General features: G+C 57.8%; 1 protein-coding gene across 4 annotated transcripts in view; it reads left to right on the top strand.

Moving 5' to 3' along the window:
• Positions 1-21,373, top strand: part of SLC29A1 (solute carrier family 29 member 1 (Augustine blood group)) — a 471,283-nt gene that overhangs the window by 147,733 nt on the left and 302,177 nt on the right. Inside the window, exon 1 of one of the 4 annotated variants that reach the window (XM_078647311.1) lies at positions 2,944-3,095. The exons of 2 other annotated variants lie outside the window; for them this stretch is intronic. The gene's annotated coding sequence lies outside the window, so the exon portion shown is untranslated. Of the gene's footprint in view, positions 1-2,943; positions 3,096-21,373 lie in introns of those variants that run through there. One more of the 4 variants, XM_078647307.1, reaches the window with a different exon arrangement.

Below are 21,373 nucleotides of genomic sequence, written 5' to 3'. Positions count from 1 at the left end.
AGTGTGTACCCCTGGTTATGTGTGCCTGGTGGCCTGTAGTGTGTACCTCTGGTTGTGTGCCCCTGGTGGCCTGTAGTGTGTACCTCTGATTGTGTGTCGCTGGTGGCCTGTAGTGTGTACCCCTGGTTGTGTGTCCCTGGTGGGCTGCAGTGTGTACCTCCGGTTGGGTAACCCTGGTGGCCTGCAGCGTGTACCCCTGGTTGTGTGTGCCTGGTGGCCTGCAGTGTGTACCTCTGGTTGTGTGCGCCTGGTGGCCTGCAGCGTGTACCCCTGGTTGTGTGTGCCTGGTGGCTGCAGTGTGTCCCTCTGGTTGTGTGCGCCTGGTGGTTGCAGTGTGTACCCCTGGTTGTGTGCGCCTGGTGGCCTGTAGTGTGTACCCCTGGTTGTGTGTCTCTGGTGGCCTGTAGTGTGTACCCCTGGTTATGTGCGCCTGGTGGCCAGTAGTGTGTACCCCTGGTTGTGTATGCCTGGTGGCCTGCAGTGTGTACCTCTGGTAGTGTGCGCTTGGCTGGCCTGTAGTGTGTACCCATGGTTGTGTGTACCTCTCTGGTGGTCTGCAGAGTGTGCACCCCTGGTTGTGTGCGCCTGGTGGCCTGTAGTGTATACCTCTGGTTCTGTGCGCCTGGTGGCCTGTAGTGTGTACCCCTGGTTGTGTGTGCCTGGTGGCCTGTAGTGTGTTCCCCTGGTTGTGTACGCCTGGTGGCCTGCAGAGTATACCCCTGGTTGTGTGTGCCTGGTGGCCTGTAGTGTGTACCTCTGGTTGTGTGTGCCTGGTGGACTGTAGTGTGTACTCCTGGTTGTGTGCGCTTGGTGGCCTGTAGTGTGTACCGCTGGTTGTGTGTCCCTGGTGGCCTGCAGCGTGTACCCCTGGCTGTGTGCGCCAGGTGGCCTGTAGTGTGTACCCCTGGTTGTGTGCCTGGTGGCCTGTAGTGTGTACCCCTAGTTGTGTGCGCCTGGTGGCCTGCAGAGTGTACCCCTGGTTGAGTGCGACTGGTGACCTGTAGTGTGTACCCCTGGTTGTGTGCGCCTGGTGGCCTGTAGTGTGTATCCCTGGTTGTGTGTGCCTGGTGGCCTGCAGAGTGTACCCCTGGTTGAGTGTGCCTGGTGACCTGTAGTGTGTACCCCTGGTTGTGTGCGCCTGGTGACCTGTAGTGTGTACTCCTGGTTGTGTGCGCCTGGTGGCCTGTAGTGTGTATCCCTGGTTGTGTGTGCCTGGTGGCCTGCAGAGTGTACCCCTGGTTGTGTGCGCCTGGTGGCCTGTAGTGTGTACCTCTGGTTGTGTGTACCTGCGTGTCTGCTGTGTGTACCTCTGGCTGTGTGCGCCTGGTGGCCTGTAGTGTGTACCTCTGGCTGTGTGCGCCTGGTGGCCTGTAGTGTGTACCTCTGGTTGTGTGCGCCTGGTGGCCTGTAGTGTGTACCTCTGGTTGTGTGTACCTGCGTGTCTGCGTGTCTGCTGTGTGTACCTCTGGCTGTGTGCGCCTGGTGGCCTGTAGTGTGTACCTCTGGCTGTGTGCGCCTGGTGGCCTGTAGTGTGTACCTCTGGCTGTGTGTGCCTGGTGGCCTGTAGTGTGTACCCCTGGTTGTGTGTGCCTGGTGGCCTGTAGTGTGTACCCCTGGTTGTGTGCGCCTGGTGGCCTGTAGTGTGTACCTCTGGCTGTGTGCGCCTGGTGGCCTGCAGAGTATACCCCTGGTTGTGTGCGCCTGGTGGCCTGTAGTGTGTACCTCTGGTTGTGTGTGCCTGGTGGACTGTAGTGTGTACCCCTGGTTGTGTGCGCTTGGTGGCCTGTAGTGTGTACCCCTGGTTGTGTGTCCCTGGTGGCCTGCAGCGTGTACCCCTGGCTGTGTGCGCCTGGTGACCTGTAGTGTGTACCCCTGGTTGTGTGCCTGGTGGCCTGTAGTGTGTACCCCTAGTTGTGTGCGCCTGGTGGCCTGCAGAGTGTACCCCTGGTTGAGTGCGCCTGGTGACCTGTAGTGTGTACCCCTGGTTGTGTGCGCCTGGTGGCCTGTAGTGTGTATCCCTGGTTGTGTGTGCCTGGTGGCCTGCAGAGTGTACCCCTGGTTGAGTGTGCCTGGTGACCTGTAGTGTGTACCCCTGGTTGTGTGCGCCTGGTGGCCTGTAGTGTGTACCCCTGGTTGTGTGTGCCTGGTGGTCTGTAGTGTGTACCCCTGGTTGTGTGCGCCTGGTGGCCTGTAGTGTGTACCTCTGGTTGTGTGCGCCTGCCATGTGGCCTTCAGTGTGCACCTGGTGCCCGCCTGGCTGTCTGCAGTATACATCTGGTTGTATGTGCCTGGCTGGCATGCAGTGTGTACGTCTTCTCTGATTGTGTGCCTCTCCTAGTGGCCTGTAGTGTGTACCTCTGGTTGGGGGAATTTCTTAGGGCCGCCCTGGCACTCGCCCGACAGGCAGCTCTCCGGGGTTGGTCTTGAGTCCCCCTCCCTCGCTTGTCACCCGAGCCCAGCGTGACTGGCCGGGCATTCATCCTGCCAGGCTGTGTATCCGAGCCCCGAACCGCCGAGCTGCAGCAGGTGCATGAGAGGAGGGGAGAGGGGCCACCAGAGGGGAGATCCCTCGCCTCCATGTGGCCTGGGGGGGGGGGGGCGAGCCTCCATGGGGCCTCTCCGGGGATGCGCGCAATGCAGGATCGCGGTGCAGAGGGGCACACGGTGCGGGCGCTGGGTTTGGAGATTGGCAGACGTTGTGCAGGGGGCGTTGGTGGCAGAGGGTGACAAGGGGGGTCTGGGGGGTGGGCGTGGAGGCTGGAGGGGCCGGTCACGGGGACTGGACTGGGAGGGCGGGAGCGTACACAGAGGTGGCTCTGTCTGCACGGGTGGAGAGGGGGAGGGCTCGGTGGCACGGGGGGGGGCTGGAAGGGGCAGGAGGGGGCAGGCCTGTGGCTCATAGGGGGGCTGGAAGGGGCGGAGCTGCCTGAGCTCAGCAGATCCTGGGCACAGAGCGCCGAGAGGACCCCAGCGCACTGGCACGAGGTGCTGTAAGCCGGGCACAGAAGGGCCGGGGGTGCGCGGACTCAAGGGCACCCAGAGGCTGGCAGCACCCGAGGCACGGACCGAGGGACAGCGGGTCCGAGGAGCACACGGTGAGTGTGAGGGGAGCTGGGAGCGCGCGGGGCACCGGTGCCAGGCGAGGGTGGGGGGCAGCCAAGGTGAGCCCCGGTGCGTGGGAGTGGGTGAGGGCACACGTGTGTGTAGTGACTACGAGTTTTACTGTGTGTGAATTGTATATAGTGCTTCAGTGAATGCTGTGGATTCTATTATAATTGCATTTATATAGCGCTTACTACCCCTGACGAGACGTCGAAGCGCTTTTTTGGCGAGTAGCACGCTACTCCGGGACCCATAGAGTATTATTGTTGAATTAGTATAGTGAAACATGCAAGTACATTTTAAGTGGTGGATAGGTTAGTCAGTTATTTGGATTTGGAATGATAGCAGAAGGATAGAGGAGGACAAAGGTTTGTATTTATATAGCGCTTGTTGACGCACGCTATTCAGGAAGCCTCTAAAGGATTAGTGGTAAATTAATATGGTGAAATATGAGGTAATTTCAGCGGTGGATATTAGTCAGTTACTTGGAGTGAGAAGGATAGCGGAGGGATAAAAGGGGAAGAAAGGTTTGCCTTCATATAGCACTTGTTACCCCTGATGGGTGTTGAAGCGCTTTTCTGGCGAGTAGCACGCCACTCCGGAACCCATAAAGGATTAGTGTTGAAAATTAGTATAGTAAAATATTAAGTAATTTGAGTAGTGGATATGTTATTCAGTTATTTGGGCAGTATATTAGTATAGTTGAATATGGAATTTGAGAAGTGAACATGCTAGTCTGTTATTTTCGATTGAAAAGGATAGTGGAGGGATAGAAGAGTGAAGGATTTTTTTTATTCATTTTTTTAGGTCTTTTTATGTCTTCGCAGTAGGAAGAGGATGAGTAAGAAGTAGTTTTGGAGGGGAGGAGTCAGAGGGAAGAGTTTAGAAAGGTTTGTTTTAGGGGATCGGTGTAGTAAAAAGAGGTGTCAGATGATGCAAGGAGGGGTAGAGCAAGAGAGAGTCTAGAAAGGGTTATTTTGGGGGTCATAGTAGTGGTATGGGGTTTGGGATAAATGAGAGAGTGGATGCAGAGGATGTATTGATAGATGTATAGGATGAGAGATAGGGTAGAGCATTGGAAGGAGTAGTAGAAAGAAGTTTGATGCGATGTGTGTGCGTGCTCTGAGTGTGTGCAGCGCTTGTGTCTGTCTTCAAGGCTCTAGTGTGGCTGCGGGTGAGTGAGTGTAGGGTGCATGTCTGTCAGACTCTACACCCGCCACCACTCTACAGTCCTGTGCCCTGCACCCCCCCCAGACCCCTGCCTTCCTCCTCTCCATCACTCCAGGGTCCTCTCACCACCCCCCCCCCCCCACCTGCTCCCCATGGGGCCCCCACAGACTTACAAGCCCCTTGCGCCTCTTTTACACCGCTGGGGGGGTGGGGGTGTCCAGTGGCCTGGCCAGCAAGGACATGTGCACCCCCTTCCCCGCCTCTGGTGGTATTCAGAGATTAACCCCCCCTCCTCCCCCAGTGCCCCCCTTCCTCTCAGGCCCCTTTCATTCCCACATCAAACCCCGACCCCCCTCCAGCGGATTATTCCTTTCAGCCCTCTCAGCCTCCCGACCCCAGACATTGTGAGAGTGCTAAGAGGGCAGGAGCACGTGGGGGCCCGGGCATCTGCACCCCCCTGACCCCACGCCTCCGCCCCCCGAAATTATGTGGACCGCTGAGCACGGAGACTGCGCACAGACCCTTCTGACTGTGGCAAAGAGAGGGGTGCTGAGGTCTCAGAGAGGGGTGCTGGGGTCTCAGGGAGGGGTGCTGAGGTCTCAGGGAGGGGTGCTGAGGTCTCAGGGAGGGGTGTTGGGGTCTCTTGGTGCACAACCCTTCCCTCTGTCCATCACACAACCAGTCACTCTGTCCATCACACAACCAGTCACTCTGTCCATCACACAACCCTTCCCTCTGTCCATCACACAACCAGTCACTCTGTCCATCACACAACCAGTCACTCTGTCCATCACACAACCCTTCCCTCTGTCCATCACACAACCCTTCCCTCTGTCCATCACACGACCCTTCCCTCTGTCCATCACACAACCCTTCCCTCTGTCCATCACACAACCAGTCACTCTGTCCATCACTCAGCCCTTCCCTCTGTCCATCACACAACCCTTCCCTCTGTCCATCACACAACCCGTCACTCTGTCCATCACACAACTCTTCCCTCTGTCCATCACACAACCCGTCACTCTGTCCATCACACAACTCTTCCCTCTGTCCATCACACAACCCGTCACTCTGTCCATCACACAACTCTTCCCTCTGTCCATCACACAACCAGTCACTCTGTCCATCACACAACCAGTCACTCTGTCCATCACACAACCCTTCCCTCTGTCCATCACACAACCCTTCCCTCTGTCCATCACACGACCCTTCCCTCTGTCCATCACACAACCCTTCCCTCTGTCCATCACACAACCAGTCACTCTGTCCATCACTCAGCCCTTCCCTCTGTCCATCACACAACCCTTCCCTCTGTCCATTACACAACCCGTCACTCTGTCCATCACACAACTCTTCCCTCTGTCCATTACACAACCCGTCACTCTGTCCATCACACAACTCTTCCCTCTGTCCATCACACAACCCGTCACTCTGTCCATCACACAACTCTTCCCTCTGTCCATCATACAACCCGTCACTCTGTCCATCACACAACTCTTCCCTCTGTCCATCATACAACTCTTCCCTCTGTCCATCACACAACCCTTCCCTTTGTCCATCACACAACCCTTCCCTCTGTCCGTCACACAACCCTTCACTCTGTCCATCACGCAACCCTTCCCTCTGTCCGTCACACAACCCTTCACTCTGTCCTTCACACAACCCTTCCCTCTGTCCATCACACAACCCTTCCCTTTGTCCATCACACAACCCTTCCCTCTGTCCGTCACACAACCCTTCACTCTGTCCATCACGCAACCCTTCCCTCTGTCCGTCACACAACCCTTCACTCTGTCCATCACGCAACCCTTCCCTCTGTCCGTCACACAACCCTTCACTCTGTCCTTCACACAACCCTTTCCTCTGTCCATCTCAGGGTCCCACTCATACCAAAAGCCCCCTCTTGTCGCTGGTGCATGAACCAGGCAGACCCCGGGGACAGCTCTTGCCGGAGTTAAAGCGCTTCTTCTGACACTGAGTTCATTTCTTTGCGCTATACCACATCCATGTGGCTTCCACTCTCGCGCCTTTCACTCTCCCCTGTTTCCTGTGGTTTGAGTGGGGGGTCACCTCTGCCCCATTCAGGGTGCGGTGTTGGGGTGAAGCTCCCCGTCCGCTCCGGGAGTGGGATGGAAGCTTTGCCCCTGTACCTTGTGCCCATGCGTTGTGTGCAGCGCCCTGAAACCTCCTATCTCTGAGTGCCACATGCCAGGCCTCTGTGCCCCTGTGCCTGGGGCGCCCTGATAAGGACGGGGCTCAGGGCTCTGTTGACATCGATAGTTCAGTGTAGCGGGGATGAGCCCTCGTCAAGGCGCTGCTGGGCACAACTGGAGCTACATCTGCATGAAAGCGCATGACGTCATTTTAAAAACACACTGAGCCCGTGTACTGAGGCACAGAGAACAACAAAGAGTCGGACATTAGTGACAAAGAACAACAAATCTTGCCAGGTCGTGGCTCGTGGGACGGAGAGATCTGAATCCCGGCTCTAGTGATCGGCGCACCGGTGACCCTCGGCACACCTTGTTCTACACACTGCACACTCCATCCATGGTCATCTGTGCTCAGTACACACAGCTTTACGTCCCGCGCCTTGCACCAGGACACACTGTGTGCCTTCCCACGTGCAGCTTTACGTCCCGTGCCTTGCACCAGGACACACTGTGTGCCTTCCCACGTGCAGCTTTACGTCCCGTGCCTTGCACCAGGACACACTGTGTGCCTTCCCACGTGCAGCTTTACGTCCCGTGCCTTGCACCAGGACACACTGTGTGCCTTCCCACGTGCAGCTTTACCTCCCGTGCCTTGCACCAGGACACACTGTGTGCCTTCCCACGTGCAGCTTTACGTCCCGTGCCTTGCACCAGGACACACTGTGTGCCTTCCCACGTGCAGCTTTACCTCCCGTGCCTTGCACCAGGACACACTGTGTGCCTTCCCACGTGCAGCTTTACCTCCCGTGCCTTGCACCAGGACACACTGTGTGCCTTCCCACGTGCAGCTTTACGTCCCGTGCCTTGCACCAGGACACACTGTGTGCCTTCCCACGTGCAGCTTTACGTCCCGTGCCTTGCACCAGGACACACGGTGTGCCTTCCCACGTGCAGCTTTACCTCCCGTGCCTTGCACCAGGACACACTGTGTGCCTTCCCACGTGCAGCTTTACGTCCCGTGCCTTGCACCAGGACACACTGTGTGCCTTCCCACGTGCAGCTTTACGTCCGTGCCTTGCACCAGGACACACTGTGTGCCTTCCCACGTGCAGCTTTACGTCCCGTGCCTTGCACCAGGACGCACTGTGTGCCTTCCCACGTGCAGCTTTACGTCCGTGCCTTGCACCAGGACACACTGTGTGCCTTCCCACGTGCAGCTTTACCTCCCGTGCCTTGCACCAGGACGCACTGTGTGCCTTCCCACGTGCAGCTTTACGTCCCGTGCCTTGTACCAGGACACACTGTGTGCCTTCCCAGGTGCAGCTTTACCTCCCGTGCCTTGCACCAGGACACACTGTGTGCCTTCCCACGTGCAGCTTTACGTCCGTGCCTTGCACCAGGACACACTCTGTGCCTTCCCACGTGCAGCTTTACCTCCCGTGCCTTGCACCAGGACACACTGTCTGCTTTCCCATGGGCAGCTTTACGTCCCGTGCCTTGCACCAGGACGCACTGTGTGCCTTCCCACGTGCAGCTTTACGCTCCATGCACCAGGACACACTGTGTGCCTTCCCACGTGCAGCTTTACGTCCGTGCCTTGCACCAGGACACACTGTGTGCCTTCCCAGGTGCAGCTTTACCTCCCGTGCCTTGCACCAGGATACACTGTGTGCCTTCCCACGTGCAGCTTTACGTCCGTGCTTTGCACCAGGACACACTGTGTGCCTTCCCACGTGCAGCTTTACGTCCCATGCCTTGCACCAGTACACACTGTGTGCTTTCCCACGTGCAGCTTTACGTCCCGTGCCTTGCACCAGGACACACTCTGTGCCTTCCCACATGCAGCTTTACCTCCCGTGCCTTGCACCAGGACACACTGTGTGCCTTCCCACGTGCAGCTTTACGTCCCGTGCCTTGCACCAGGACGCACTGTGTGCCTTCCCAGGTGCAGCTTTACCTCCCGTGCCTTGCACCAGGACACACTGTGTGCCTTCCCACGTGCAGCTTTACGTCCCGTGCCTTGTACCAGGACACACTGTGTGCCTTCCCAGGTGCAGCTTTACCTCCCGTGCCTTGCACCAGGACACACTGTGTGCCTTCCCACGTGCAGCTTTACGTCCGTGCCTTGCACCAGGACACACTGTGTGCCTTCCCACGTGCAGCTTTACGTCCCATGCCTTGCACCAGTACACACTGTGTGCTTTCCCACGTGCAGCTTTACGTCCCGTGCCTTGCACCAGGACACACTCTATGCCTTCCCACATGCAGCTTTACCTCCAGTGCCTTGCACCAGGACACACTGTGTGCCTTCCCACGTGCAGCTTTACGTCCGTGCCTTGCACCAGGACACACTCTGTGCCTTCCCAGGTGCAGCTTTACCTCCCGTGCCTTGCACCAGGACACACTGTGTGCCTTCCCACGTGCAGCTTTACGTCCATGCCTTGCACCAGGACACACTGTGAGCCTTCCCACGTGCAGCTTTACGTCCCATGCCTTGCACCAGGACGCACTGTGTACCTTCCCACGTGCAGCTTTACGTCCCGTGCCTTGCACCAGGATGCACTGTGTGCCTTCCCACGTGCAGCTTTATGTCCCATGCCTTGCACCAGGACACACTGTGTGCCTTCCCACGTGCAGCTTTACGTCCGTGCCTTGCACCAGGACACACTGTGTGCCTTCCCACGTGCAGCTTTACGTCCCATGCCTTGCACCAGGACGCACTGTGTGCCTTCCCACGTGCAGCTTTACGTCCCATGCCTTGCACCAGGACGCACTGTGTACCTTCCCACGTGCAGCTTTACGTCCCGTGCCTTGCACCAGGACACACTGTGTGCCTTCCCACGTGCAGCTTTACGTCCATGCCTTGCACCAGTACGCACTGTGTGCCTTCCCAGGTGCAGCTTTACATCCCGTGCCTTACACCAGGACACACTGTGTGCCTTCCCACGTGCAGCTTTACGTCCCATGCCTTGCACCAGGACACACTGTGTGCCTTCCCACGTGCAGCTTTACCTCCCTCGCCTTGCACCAGGACGCACTGTGTGCATTCCCATGTGCAGCTTTATGTCCCATGCCTTGCACCAGGACAAACTGTGTGCCTTCCCAGGTGCAGCTTTACGTCCCGTGCCTTGCACCAGGACACACTGTGTGCCTTCCCACGTGCAGCTTTACGTCCCATGCCTTGCACCAGGACGCACTGTGTGCCTTCCCACGTGCAGCTTTACCTCCCTCGCCTTGCACCAGGACGCACTGTGTGCATTCCCATGTGCAGCTTTATGTCCCATGCCTTGCACCAGGACAAACTGTGTGCCTTCCCAGGTGCAGCTTTACGTCCCGTGCCTTGCACCAGGACACACTGTGTGCCTTCCCACGTGCAGCTTTACGTCCCGTGCCTTGCACCAGGACACACTGTGTGCCTTCCCACGTGCAGCTTTACGTCCCGTGCCTTGCACCAGGACGCCCTATGTCACGCAGTCTGTGTGCCTTCCCACGTGCAGCTTTACGTCCCGTGCCTTGCACCAGGATGCCCTGTCTCACACAGTCTGTGTGCCTTCCCACGTGCAGCTTTACCTCCCGTGCCTTGCACCGGGACGCACTGTGTGCCTTCCCACGCGCAGTTTTACGTCCCGTGCCTTGCACCAGGACGTCCTGTGTCACACAGTCTGTGTGCCTTCCCACGTGCAGCTTTACGTCCCGTGCCTTGCCCCAGGACGCCCTGTGTCACGCAGTCTGTGTGCCTTCCCACGTGCAGCTTTACGTCCCGTGCCTTGCACCAGGACGCCCTGTGTCACACAGTCTGTGTGCCTTCCCACGTGCAGCTTTACGTCCCGTGCCTTGCACCAGGACACCCTGTGTCACGCAGTCTGTGTGCCTTCCCACGTGCAGCTTTGCCTCCTGTGCCTTGCACCAGGACACCCTGTGTCACGCAGTTTGTGTGCCTTCCCACGTGCAACTTTACGTCCCGTGCCTTACACCAGGACACCCTGTGTCACGCAGTGTGTGTGCCTTCCCACGTGCAGCTTCACGTCCCGTGCCTTGCACCAGGACGAACTGCGTGCCTTCCCACGTGCAGCTTTACCTCCCGTGCCTTGCACCAGGACGCCCTGTGTCACACAGCCTGTGTGCCTTCCCACGTGCAGCTTTACGTCCCATGCCTTGCACCAGGACACCCTGTGTCACGCAGTCTGTGTGCCTTCCCACGTGCAGCTTTACGTCCCGTGCCTTGCACCAGGACACCCTGTGTCACGCAGTCTGTGTGCCTTCCCACGTGCAGCTTTACCTCCCGTGCCTTGCACCAGGACACCCTTTGTCACACAGTGTGTGTGCCTTCCCACGTGCAGCTTTATGTCCCGTGCCTTGCACCAAGATAAACTGCGTGCCTTCCCACGTGCAGCTTTACCTCCCGTGCCTTGCACCAGGACACCCTGTGTGCCTTCCCACGTGCAGCTTTACGTCCCGTGCCTTGCACCAGGAAGCACTGTGTGCATTCCCACATGCAGCTTTACCTCCCGTGCCTTGCACCAGGACGCACTGTGTGCATTCCCACGTGCAGCTTTACGTCCCGCGCCTTGCACCAGGACACACTGAGTGCCTTCCCACATGCAGCTTTACGCTCCGTGCACCAGGACACACTGTGTGCCTTCCCACGTGCAGCTTTACGTCCTGTGTCTTGCACCAGGACACACTGTGTGACTTCCCACGTGCAGCTTTACGCTCCGTGCACCAGGACACACTGTGTGCCTTCCCATGTGCAGCTTTACGTCCTGTGTCTTGCACCAGGACACACTGTGTGCCTTCCCACGTGCAGCCTTACGCTCCATGCACCAGGACACACTGTGTGCCTTCCCACGTGCAGCTTTACGTCCTGTGTCTTGTACCAGGACACACTGTGTGCATTCCCACGTGCAGCTTTACGTCCCGCGCCTTGCACCAGGACACACTGTGTGCATTCCCACGTGCAGCTTTACGTCCCGTGCCTTGCACCAGGACACACTGTGTGCCTTCCCATGTGCAGCTTTATGCTCCGTGCACCAGGACACACTGTGTGCCTTCCCACGTGCAGCTTTACGTCCCGTGCCTTGCACCAGGACTCACTGTGTGCCTTCCCACGTGCAGCTTTACCTCCCGTGCCTTGCACCAGGACACACTGTGTGCCTTCCTACGTGCAGCTTTACGTCCGTGCCTTGCACCAGGACACACTCTGTGCCTTCCCAGGTGCAGCTTTACCTCCCGTGCCTTGCACCAGGACACACTGTGTGCCTTCCCACGTGCAGCTTTACGTCCGTGCCTTGCACCAGGACACACTGTGTGCCTTCCCACGTGCAGCTTTACGTCCCATGCCTTGCACCAGGACGCACTGTGTACCTTCCCACGTGCAGCTTTACGTCCCGTGCCTTGCTCCAGGATGCACTGTGTGCCTTCCCACGTGCAGCTTTACCTCCCGTGCCTTGCACCAGGACACACTGTGTGCCTTCCCACGTGCAGCTTTACGTCCGTGCCTTGCACCAGGACACACTGTGTGCCTTCCCACGTGCAGCTTTACGTCCCATGCCTTGCACCAGGACGCACTGTGTGCCTTCCCACGTGCAGCTTTACGTCCCATGCCTTGCACCAGGACGCACTGTGTACCTTCCCACGTGCAGCTTTACGTCCTGTGCCTTGCACCAGGATGCACTGTGTGCCTTCCCACGTGCAGCTTTACCTCCCGTGCCTTGCACCAGTACGCACTGTGTGCCTTCCCAGGTGCAGCTTTACGTCCCGTGCCTTAAACCAGGACACACTGTGTGCCTTCCCACGTGCAGCTTTACGTCCCATGCCTTGCACCAGGACGCACTGTGTGCCTTCCCACGTGCAGCTTTACCTCCCTCGCCTTGCACCAGGACGCACTGTGTGCATTCCCATGTGCAGCTTTATGTCCCGTGCCTTGCACCAGGACAAACTGTGTGCCTTCCCAGGTGCAGCTTTACGTCCCGTGCCTTGCACCAGGACACACTGTGTGCCTTCCCACGTGCAGCTTTACGTCCCGTGCCTTGCACCAGGACACACTGTGTGCCTTCCCACGTGCAGCTTTACGTCCCGTGCCTTGCACCAGTACGCACTGTGTGCATTCCCACGTGCAGCTTTATGTCCCGTGCCTTGCACCGGGACGCACTGTGTGCCTTCCCACGTGCAGTTTTACGTCCCGTGCCTTGCACCAGGACGTCCTGTGTCATGCAGTCTGTGTGCCTTCCCACGTGCAGCTTTACGTCCCGTGCCTTGCACCAGGACGCCCTATGTCACGCAGTCTGTGTGCCTTCCCACGTGCAGCTTTACGTCCCGTGCCTTGCACCAGGACGCCCTGTCTCACACAGTCTGTGTGCCTTCCCACGTGCAGCTTTACCTCCCGTGCCTTGCACCGGGACGCACTGTGTGCCTTCCCACGTGCAGTTTTACGTCCCGTGCCTTGCACCAGGACGTCCTGTGTCACACAGTCTGTGTGCCTTCTCACGTGCAGCATTACGTCCCGTGCCTTGCCCCAGGACGCCCTGTGTCACGCAGTCTGTGTGCCTTCCCACGTGCAGCTTTACCTCCCGTGCCTTGCACCAGGACACACTGAGTGCCTTCCCACGTGCAGCTTTACGCTCCGTGCACCAGGACACACTGTGTGCCTTCCCACGTGCAGCTTTACGTCCTGTGTCTTGCACCAGGACACACTGTGTGACTTCCCACATGCAGCTTTACGCTCCGTGCACCAGGACACACTGTGTGCCTTCCCATGTGCAGCTTTACGTCCTGTGTCTTGCACCAGGACACACTGTGTGCCTTCCCACGTGCAGCCTTACGCTCCATGCACCAGGACACACTGTGTGCCTTCCCACGTGCAGCTTTACGTCCTGTGTCTTGTACCAGGACACACTGTGTGCATTCCCACGTGCAGCTTTACGTCCCGCGCCTTGCACCAGGACACACTGTGTGCATTCCCACGTGCAGCTTTACGTCCCGCGCCTTGCACCAGGACACACTGTGTGCCTTCCCACGTGCAGCTTTACGTCCCGTGCCTTGCACCAGGACACACTGTGTGCCTTCCCATGTGCAGCTTTATGCTCCGTGCACCAGGACACACTGTGTGCCTTCCCACGTGCAGTTTTACGTCCCGCGCCTTGCACCAGGACACACTGTGTGCATTCCCACGTGCAGCTTTATGTCCCGCGCCTTGCACCAGGACACACTGTGTGCCTTCCCACTTGCAGCTTTACGTCCCGCGCCTTGCACCAGGATACACTGTGTGCATTCCCACGTGCAGCTTTACGTCCCGCGCTTTGCACCAGGACACACTGTGTGCCTTCCCACGTGCAGCTTTACGTCCCGTGCCTTGCACCAGGACACACTGTGTGCCTTCCCACGTGCAGCTTTACGCTCCGTGCACCAGGACACACTGTGTGCATTTCCACGTGCAGCTTTACCTCCCGTGCCTTGCACCAGGACGCACTGTGTGCATTCCCACGTGCAGCTTTACGTCCTGCGCCTTGCACCAGGACGCACTGTGTGCATTTCCACATGCAGCTTTACGTCCCGCGCCTTGCACCAGGACACACTGTGTGCATTCCCACGTGCAGCTTCTCGTCCCGCGCCTTGCACCAGGACACACTGTGTGCCTTCCCACGTGCAGCTTTACGTCCCGTGCCTTGCACCAGGACACACTGTGTGCCTTCCCACATGCAGCTTTACGTCCTGCGCCTTGCACCAGGACAGACTGTGTGCATTCCCACGTGCAGCTTTACGTCCCGCGCCTTGCACCAGGACACACTGTGTGCCTTCCCACGTGCAGCTTTACGTCCCGTGCCTTGCACCAGGACACACTGTGTGCCTTCCCACGTGCAGCTTTACGTCCTGTGTCTTGCACCAGGACACACTGTGTGCCTTCCCACGTGCAGCTTTACGCTCCGTGCACCAGGACACACTGTGTGCCTTCCCACGTGCAGCTTTACGTCCTGAGTCTTGCACCAGGACACACTGTGTGCATTCCCACGTGCAGCTTTACGTCCCGCGCCTTGCACCAGGACACACTGTGTGCATTCCCACGTGCAGCTTTACGTCCCGCGCCTTGCACCAGGACACACTGTGTGCATTCCCACATGCAGCTTTACGTCCCACGCCTTGCACCAGGACACACTGTGTGCATTCCCACGTGCAGCTTTACGTCCCGCGCCTTGCACCAGGACACACTGTGTGCCTTCCCACGTGCAGCTTTACATCCCATGCCTTGCACCAGGACACACTGTGTGCCTTCCCACGTGCAGCTTTACGTCCCAAGCCTTGCACCAGGACACACTGTGTGCCTTCCCACGTGCAGCTTTACCTCCCGTGCCTTGCACCAGGACACACTGTGTGCCTTCCCACGTGCAGCTTTATGCTCCCTGCAACAGGACACACTGTGTGCCTTCCCACGTGCAGCTTTACGTCCTGTGTCTTGCACCAGGACACACTGTGTGCCTTCCCACGTGCAGCTTTACGCTCTGTGCACCAGGACACACTGTGTGCCTTCCCACGTGGAGCTTTACGTCCTGTGTCTTGCACCAGGACACACTGTGTGCCTTCCCACGTGCAGCTTTACGTCCCGTGCCTTGCACCAGGACACACTGTGTGCCTTCCCACGTGCAGCTTTACCTCCCGTGCCTTGCACCAGGACACACTGTGTGCCTTCCCACGTGCAGCCTTACGCTCCATGCACCAGGACACACTGTGTGCCTTCCCACGTGCAGCTTTACGTCCTGTGTCTTGTACCAGGACACACTGTGTGCATTCCCACGTGCAGCTTTACGTCCCGCGCCTTGCACCAGGACACACTGTGTGCATTCCCACGTGCAGCTTTACGTCCCGCGCCTTGCACCAGGACACACTGTGTGCCTTCCCACGTGCAGCTTTACGTCCCGTGCCTTGCACCAGGACACACTGTGTGCCTTCCCATGTGCAGCTTTATGCTCCGTGCACCAGGACACACTGTGTGCCTTCCCACGTGCAGCTTTACGTCCCGCGCCTTGCACCAGGACACACTGTGTGCATTCCCACGTGCAGCTTTATGTCCCGCGCCTTGCACCAGGACACACTGTGTGCCATCCCACGTGCAGCTTTACGTCCCGCGCCTTGCACCAGGATACACTGTGTGCATTCCCACGTGCAGCTTTACGTCCCGCGCTTTGCACCAGGACACACTGTGTGCCTTCCCACGTGCAGCTTTACGTCCCGTGCCTTGCACCAGGACACACTGTGTGCCTTCCCACGTGCAGCTTTACGCTCCGTGCACCAGGACACACTGTGTGCATTTCCACGTGCAGCTTTACCTCCCGTGCCTTGCACCAGGACGCACTGTGTGCATTCCCACGTGCAGCTTTACGTCCTGCGCCTTGCACCAGGACGCACTGTGTGCATTTCCACATGCAGCTTTACGTCCCGCGCCTTGCACCAGGACACACTGTGTGCATTCCCACGTGCAGCTTTACGTCCCGCGCCTTGCACCAGGACACACTGTGTGCCTTCCCACGTGCAGCTTTACGTCCCGTGCCTTGCACCAGGACACACTGTGTGCCTTCCCACATGCAGCTTTACGTCCTGCGCCTTGCACCAGGACAGACTGTGTGCATTCCCACGTGCAGCTTTACGTCCCGCGCCTTGCACCAGGACACACTGTGTGCCTTCCCACGTGCAGCTTTACGTCCCGTGCCTTGCACCAGGACACACTGTGTGCCTTCCCACGTGCAGCTTTACGTCCTGTGTCTTGCACCAGGACACACTGTGTGCCTTCCCACGTGCAGCTTTACGCTCCGTGCACCAGGACACACTGTGTGCCTTCCCACGTGCAGCTTTACGTCCTGAGTCTTGCACCAGGACACACTGTGTGCATTCCCACGTGCAGCTTTACGTCCCGCGCCTTGCACCAGGACACACTGTGTGCTTTCCCACGTGCAGCTTTACGTCCCGCGCCTTGCACCAGGACACACTGTGTGCATTCCCACGTGCAGCTTTACGTCCCACGCCTTGCACCAGGACACACTGTGTGCATTCCCACGTGCAGCTTTACGTCCCGCGCCTTGCACCAGGACACACTGTGTGCCTTCCCACGTGCAGCTTTACGTCCCGTGCCTTGCACCAGGACACACTGTGTGCCTTCCCACGTGCAGCTTTACCTCCCGTGCCTTGCACCAGGACACACTGTGTGCCTTCCCACGTGCAGCTTTATGCTCCCTGCAACAGGACACACTGTGTGCCTTCCCACGTGCAGCTTTACCTCCTGTGTCTTGCACCAGGACACACTGTGTGCCTTCCCACGTGCAGCTTTACGTCCCATGCCTTGCACCAGGACACACTGTGTGCCTTCCCACGTGCAGCTTTACGTCCTGTGCCTTGCACCAGGACACACTGTGTGCTTTCCCACGTGCAGCTTTACGTCCCGCGACTTGCACCAGGACACACTGTGTGCATTCCCACGTGCAGCTTTACGTCCCACGCCTTGCACCAGGACACACTGTGTGCATTCCCACGTGCAGCTTTACGTCCCGCGCCTTGCACCAGGACACACTGTGTGCCTTCCCACGTGCAGCTTTACGTCCCGTGCCTTGCACCAGGACACACTGTGTGCCTTCCCACGTGCAGCTTTACCTCCCGTGCCTTGCACCAGGACACACTGTGTGCCTTCCCACGTGCAGCTTTATGCTCCCTGCAACAGGACACACTGTGTGCCTTCCCACGTGCAGCTTTACGTCCCATGCCTTGCACCAGGACACACTGTGTGCCTTCCCACGTGCAGCTTTACGTCCCATGCCTTGCACCAGGACAGACTGTGTGCATTCCCACGTGCAGCTTTACGTCCCGCGCCTTGCACCAGGACACACTGTGTGCCTTCCCACGTGCAGCTTTACGTCCCGTGCCTTGCACCAGGACACACTGTGTGCCTTCCCACGTGCAGCTTTACGTCCTGTGTCTTGCACCAGGACACACTGTGTGCCTTCCCACGTGCAGCTTTACGCTCCGTGCACCAGGACACACTGTGTGCCTTCCCACGTGCAGCTTTACGTCCTGAGTCTTGCACCAGGACACACTGTGTGCATTCCCACGTGCAGCTTTACGTCCCGCGCCTTGCACCAGGACACACTGTGTGCTTTCCCACGTGCAGCTTTACGTCCCGCGCCTTGCACCAGGACACACTGTGTGCATTCCCACGTGCAGCTTTACGTCCCACGCCTTGCACCAGGACACACTGTGTGCATTCCCACGTGCAGCTTTACGTCCCGCGCCTTGCACCAGGACACACTGTGTGCCTTCCCACGTGCAGCTTTACGTCCCGTGCCTTGCACCAGGACACACTGTGTGCCTTCCCACGTGCAGCTTTACCTCCCGTGCCTTGCACCAGGACACACTGTGTGCCTTCCCACGTGCAGCTTTATGCTCCCTGCAACAGGACACACTGTGTGCCTTCCCACGTGCAGCTTTACGTCCTGTGTCTTGCACCAGGACACACTGTGTGCCTTCCCACGTGCAGCTTTACGTCCCATGCCTTGCACCAGGACACACTGTGTGCCTTTCCACGTGCAGCTTTACGTCCTGTGCCTTGCACCAGGACACACTGTGTGCTTTCCCACGTGCAGCTTTACGTCCCGCGCCTTGCACCAGGACACACTGTGTGCATTCCCACGTGCAGCTTTACGTCCCACGCCTTGCACCAGGACACACTGTGTGCATTCCCACGTGCAGCTTTACGTCCCGCGCCTTGCACCAGGACACACTGTGTGCCTTCCCACGTGCAGCTTTACGTCCCGTGCCTTGCACCAGGACACACTGTGTGCCTTCCCACGTGCAGCTTTACCTCCCGTGCCTTGCACCAGGACACACTGTGTGCCTTCCCACGTGCAGCTTTATGCTCCCTGCAACAGGACACACTGTGTGCCTTCCCACGTGCAGCTTTACGTCCTGTGTCTTGCACCAGGACACACTGTGTGCCTTCCCACGTGCAGCTTTATGTCCCATGCCTTGCACCAGGACACACTGTGTGCCTTCCCACGTGCAGCTTTACGTCCTGTGCCTTGCACCAGGACACACTGTGTGCTTTCCCACGTGCAGCTTTACGTCCCGCGCCTTGCACCAGGACACACTGTGTGCATTCCCACGTGCAGCTTTACGTCCCACGCCTTGCACCAGGACACACTGTGTGCATTCCCACGTGCAGCTTTACGTCCCGCGCCTTGCACCAGGACACACTGTGTGCCTTCCCACGTGCAGCTTTACCTCCCGTGCCTTGCACCAGGACACACTGTGTGCCTTCCCACGTGCAGCTTTATGCTCCCTGCAACAGGACACACTGTGTGCCTTCCCACGTGCAGCTTTACCTCCCGTGCCTTGCACCAGGACACACTGTGTGCCTTCCCACGTGCAGCTTTATGCTCCCTGCACCAGGACACACTGTGTGCCTTCCCACGTGCAGCTTTACGTCCCATGCCTTGCACCAGGACACACTGTGTGCCTTCCCACGTGCAGCTTTACGTCCCGCGCCTTGCACCAGGACACACTGTGTGCATTCCCACGTGCAGCTTTACGTCCCACGCCTTGCACCAGGACACACTGTGTGCATTCCCACGTGCAGCTTTACGTCCCGCGCCTTGCACCAGGACACACTGTGTGCCTTCCCACGTGCAGCTTTACGTCCCGCGCCTTGCACCAGGACACACTGTGTGCCTTCCCACGTGCAGCTTTACCTCCCGTGCCTTGCACCAGGACACACTGTGTGCCTTCCCACGTGCAGCTTTATGCTCCCTGCAACAGGACACACTGTGTGCCTTCCCACGTGCAGCTTTACCTCCCGTGCCTTGCACCAGGACACACTGTGTGCCTTCCCACGTGCAGCTTTATGCTCCCTGCAACAGGACACACTGTGTGCCTTCCCACGTGCAGCTTTACGTCCCATGCCTTGCACCAGGACACACTGTGTGCCTTCCCACGTGCAGCTTTACGTCCCATGCCTTGCACCAGGACACACTGTGTGCCTTCCCACGTGCAGCTTTACGTCCCGTGCCTTGCACCAGGACACACTGTGTGCCTTCCCACGTGCAGCTTTACGTCCCGTGCCTTGCACCAGGACACACTGTGTGCCTTCCCACGTGCTCCCCTGTGTGCCTTCCCACGTGCAGCTTTACCTTCCGTGCATTGCACCAGGACGCACTGTGTGCCTTCTCACGTGCAGCTTTACGTCTCGTGCCTTGCACCAGGACACACTGTGTGCCTTCCCACGTGCAGCTTTACGTCCCATGCCTTGCACCAGGACACACTGTGTGCCTTCCCACGTGCAGCTTTACGTCCCGTGCCTTGCACCAGGACACACTGTGTGCCTTCCCACGTGCAGCTTTACGTCCCGTGCCTTGCACCAGGACACACTGTGTGCCTTCCCACGTGCAGCTTTACGTCCCGTGCCTTGCACCAGGACACACTGTGTGCCTTCCCACGTGCAGCTTTACGTCCCGTGCCTTGCACCAGGACACACTGTGTGCCTTCCCACGTGCAGCTTTACGTCCCGTGCCTTGCACCAGGACACACTGTGTGCCTTCCCACGTGCAGCTTTACGTCCCGTGCCTTGCACCAGGACACACTGTGTGCCTTCCCACGTGCAGCTTTACGTCCCGTGCCTTGCACCAGGACACACTGTGTGCCTTCCCACGTGCTCCCCTGTGTGCACACGTTTGTAAGGCAGGCGTTGCTCGTCACAAGGGCGGGGGCAGGGCACAGGGACAGCCCCACCGGGGCATACTTAAGTTTGGACGTCTCCGTTGTTGCACCATGAAATGGTGTGGTGCGATGCATACACACGCCTGTGGAGCGACACTTACACAACTGCTCGCAAAACAAGCACTGGCAAACTCAATATGTCCCTGCTCTAAAGAGAAGCGGTTGGCTTTGCCAACGCCTGTTGGCATTTACAAACACACACACGCGTGGTGGGCGAGCTTTCAACGATGAATGAAAACCCACCCTTGATGACAGCCTTGCAGACGCGTGCGTCGTGGCGCGTGGCAATGCAACGACAGGAAATCAAACATGTAAACATGTGAAAAACAAATGCACGTCAGCAAAATAGGAAACGAGCGGCCGGTAACACTGCACCCTCATTTAAAAAGTAACTTTTAAAGGAATTATTTAAAAGGGAGAGGGATTCAGAGCGGGACAAAATCGGGTGATCACCGATCACGGTAGGAAGAAGAATCCGCCAGGGGGGGTGAAATATGCCCCCCCCCCCCTGTGGAGCCGTCACTGCCAAAGGAAAATATACAGGTAAAAAAAAGACTTCCGTCAAGTCTGCAGTGGAAGGATTCAACTCATCCAACCAGTAAACGGGGAGGGCCTGCTCCTGGCAAACACACGAATATTACAGAAGGGAAACAACCTTTGCAACGCAACTTTTACAACACACTACCATTACAATGAAACTTTTACAACGCAACATCCATTACATCGCACACCATTACAACGCATGACACTACAACGCATACCATCATAATGCATGTCATTACAACGCATACCATTACAACGCATAACATTACAACGCATAGTAACCTTACACTATCCAACACTTACCCTACTCTTGCACCCCCTGGAGTTAGAATAGTAATTTTTACCCCTACACTATCCACCACTGACCCTACTGTTGCACCCCCTGGAGTTAGAATAGTAATTTTTACCCCTACGCTATCCAACACTTACCCTACTCTTGCACCCCCTGGACTTAGAATAGTAATTTTTACCCGTACACTATCCAACACTTACCCTACTGTTGCACCCCCTGGAGTTAGAATAGTAATTTTTACCCCTACGCTATCCAACACTTACCCTACTGTTGCACCCCCTGGAGTTAGAATAGTAATTTTTACCCTTACGCTATCCAACACTTACCCTACTGTTGCACCCCCTGGAGTTAGAATAGTAATTTT

Source organism: Lissotriton helveticus, chromosome 6 (genome assembly GCF_964261635.1).
Source record: "Lissotriton helveticus chromosome 6, aLisHel1.1, whole genome shotgun sequence".
NCBI classification, from domain to species: domain Eukaryota; kingdom Metazoa; phylum Chordata; class Amphibia; order Caudata; family Salamandridae; genus Lissotriton; species Lissotriton helveticus.
This window is presented reverse-complemented; position numbering and strand designations above follow the sequence as displayed.